The sequence below is a fragment of the Hibiscus syriacus genome, unplaced genomic scaffold (assembly GCF_006381635.1).
Source record: "Hibiscus syriacus cultivar Baekdansim isolate YM2019G1 unplaced genomic scaffold, ASM638163v2 tig00110597_pilon, whole genome shotgun sequence".
In the NCBI taxonomy this organism is placed as follows: Eukaryota; Viridiplantae; Streptophyta; class Magnoliopsida; order Malvales; family Malvaceae; genus Hibiscus; species Hibiscus syriacus.
In genome coordinates, this window is record NW_024062795.1 from 3965295 (window position 1) to 3968944 (window position 3650).

Genomic DNA, 3650 nt, shown 5'->3' on the forward strand with positions numbered 1-3650 from the left:
CCTATAATTATTATTAATAAAAAAAATTATAATTTTTTTTTCACCCTAGTGTTGTAAAATCTAATATAAATAAATAAAATATAACAAATTGAAACATGAATTGTAAACTTTAACCAAACCATAGTTTTCAGACTTGAAATGACTCATTTTTATCATTTAGATCAATCATCTAGAATTTAAGAGGGTGCGACTAATGATCTACACCTCTAGATCTTAAAAAAAAACCTAGTCATCTTTTCAGAAGATAATGTGAAACAAGTTTGGGGTTGTTGAGAGGGTTTAAATCATGAGATTGTTCCAAACTTTTTTCTATAGTATTTTTATGATTCTAGATTCATGTTATTTCTTCATTTAATGTTGTTCTTGATTAGTAATATATTTTAATGCTTAGTTGATTAATAAAAGAAGTGACAGAATCCTCTAAAGCAGATTTAAAATATATAAAAATTTAATTTTTTTTTTTAAAAAAATTCTCCCATTAAACCCCTCCATCGATCCATCCTGCTTGTCAACCTTATCATTCCTTAACATTAATTAATTAAACACAATTTGATTTCGTGTTTGATACAATATTTGACGAAGCGTAGTAAACTCTATAATAGTTTATAGTCCTCTACAGTTTCCTTCGGCCATGTGAGAAAGCCTCCGGTTTCAAACCCATATATGCTTAGGAAAAAACTAATGGAAAGAAGTTTGATACTCGCCTGGATTCTGGTCCTCTCCTCGGCCACCGCACAAACGTGTTGCCATGGCTATTACTCCGACAGCGTGCCATATGTTCCCTCTCCAAAAGAAGTGACCCGTCTCCACTTCTTTTTACACGACACACCCACCGGAGAAAACACGTCTGCTGTTTTAGTTGCCCGTCCAAACACTACGACATTCCCCGACAACGCATTTATGCCCTTACATTTGGTCCACTCACATTTGGTCCCGACATTACATCAGAGGTCATCGGAAATGCTCAAGGCCTATCGGTATTGGCTAGCCAACACGTGTTGTCTCTGGTGGTGTACTTAGATTTCGGGTTTACACGTGGCGAATTCAACGGTAGCTCGTTCAGCGAACAGCGTATTCTCAAGGAACCCTATTACGGAGACGCGTCCAGAGCTTACGGTGGTCGGAGGAAGAGGGAAGTTCAGGTTGGAGAAAGGATTTGCACAGCTTAAAACTTATAGCAGATCAGAGGGTAGTAACGCGGTTGTGCAGTATAACGTTACTCTTTTTCATCATTAGGATGCCATTTTGCCTTCTCTCTTTTCGACCTGAGCTGAAAAAAATACCAACTTTGTTAGTCTTGTTTAGCATTTATTGTGTGTTAGGTTTCTATTTTGTTGTTTATGTGATTATTCATATATATGATTGTAAGCGTTATAGTTAATGTCAATAGCAAAAGGTTTATGATGAAAAGTCATCAAGTGGATAAGCGGTGCACATGCAATTGTTCAACAATTGCTTTCGGTAGCACCAATTTTATAAAAAAGGTTGAAAATGAAATGGTAAAATCTCACAATTAATCGTTGGACTTTAAGGTATTTATAAGATTAGTTCTTAAGCTTCAACTATAAATACCCTAACTCATTTAACTTCAAAATAATCCCAAATTATTCTAGTTTTCTCCTAATACTAGAGAATTTAGAGAGTTTTCTTGAAAGTTGTTTTCTCCTTTTTTATCAAGAGAGAATTATCATTGTTTTCTCCTTGTTAAATCGAAAGCATTGTTTTGAAAATCGGACCGGTCGGTTCAACCGGTTCAACCGGGAACCGTTGCCTAGTCCGGTTTAATCTAAACCGGTTAAACCGCAACTAGTGAACCGGTCAGAACTGCTAAACCGTTTGAATCGGACCGGCTGAAAACCGGAAATTTTGTTTTTTTTTAAAAAAAAAATTAAACCAAACGTCGTTTGTTAAACGAGCCAAGTCGAACTCGAGTATTGCTGAGCTTGAAAACTTTAAAAGTAAGCTCAACTCCACTCAAACTCACAAGTTAAAAATTAACAAGTTCAACTCGAACTCAAAATATAATATTGAAACTTGAACTCAAAAAGGCTTGAACTAAAAAAAAATTAGAAGCTCAATTGAAGCCTAAAATTCGAGCTTGATTGAAGTGAAAGAATAGTTCACTCAATGCTCACCAAAAGACTCTATGATTTTGAATGCCAAATTACCTCTATTATTTATAGAAGTTAGTTGTGATGCTCTTCTATGTTTCTTAGCAATGTGGGATTGTTTTGCTCTCATATTTTTACTCTTTAGACTTTTGGGATGCTCTTCTATGTTTCTTAGCCATGTGGGATTGTTTAAAAAAAAAAATTAAACCAAACAATATCATTTTGTTATGATTTTTTTAGCCCCAAATTTATTTTTTAATTATAGTTATATAATTATATTTATTATTTAATATGTTTTACCTTAAATATTATGTTGTAGTTAATTTGAATCATTTTGTTTCACTTGATTTTATTATTTTTAATTTATATATGTTATGACTTGCTTTGAATATGACTTGTGATATAAAAAATTATTTTTTATTAAATATTTTTGGTATTTTTATTTAATTTTTTAAATAATTATGACGTCGTCCTGTTCTTCCGACCGGTCGGACCGGTTCGACCGGTTGAACCAGTGAACCAGTAGCTTGACCGGTTCGCTAACCGGTCCGGTTCTGAAAACCATGATCGAGAGAAGTTGTAATTCCTATTTTCTCATAGTGAAATTCTTCTACCAGAGCCCGTGGTTTTTACCCTATATTATTTAGGGGTTTTCCACGTAAATTTGTATCTTCTTTATCTTCATTTTTATTTTCTCAAATTATCAGTTGCGATTTTGCTCTATAGTCGTCTTCCGCAACAATTGATATCAGAACCATATTAGAGTGTGTAATAAATACTTATTGTCTTTGTGCTTGCCACCAAAAGGTGGATCTTCCAACATAAGAAAGTAAGAAAATATTACAAATTCTTTAAAGGTTCCAGAGAACTATTCACGATAGTGAAATAGTGGGAGTTATCTGTATTAGAAGCTATGACAACGAAATTTGATATTGAAAAGTTCAATAGGAGAAATTTCTCATTGTGAAAATTGAAGATGAAGGTCATCTCGAGGAAAGACGGTTGTCTAGCAGCTATCAGTGAAAGACCGGTAGATTTCACTGATGACAACAAATGGATCGAAATGGACGGGAATGCTATGGCAAACTTTTATCTAGTATTAGCAGATGAAGTATTGTCAAGCATCGAGGAGAAGAAGATAACTAAGGAGATATGAGATCATCTCACCAAACTGTACGAGGCCACATCGCTACACAATAAAATTTTCCTTAAGAGAAAATTGTACACTCACCGTATGCCAGAATCTACTTCAGTGACGGAGCACTTAAATACACTAAACACTTTATTATCTCAGCTTACATCCTTAAGCTGTAAAATAGGAGAACAAGAACGTGCTGAACTTCTACTTCAAAGTCTATCAGATTCGTATGATCAACTCATCATCAACTTGACAAACAGTAATGTCACCAGTCTAGTCTTCGATGACGTTGCAGTTGCTGTTCTATAAGAAGAAAATCGGTGCAAGAACAAGGAAGACATACACGTAAATCTGCAACAAGCAGAAGTGTTGGCAACGATGAGAGAGAGATCAACAGAACG

The 3650-nt window shown here is 34.5% G+C and overlaps 1 pseudogene; it reads left to right on the forward strand.

The window, feature by feature from the left end:
• Positions 1–681: 681 nt before the first annotated feature.
• Positions 682–1236, forward strand: LOC120134474 (annotated as a pseudogene).
• Positions 1237–3650: the final 2414 nt, after the last annotated feature.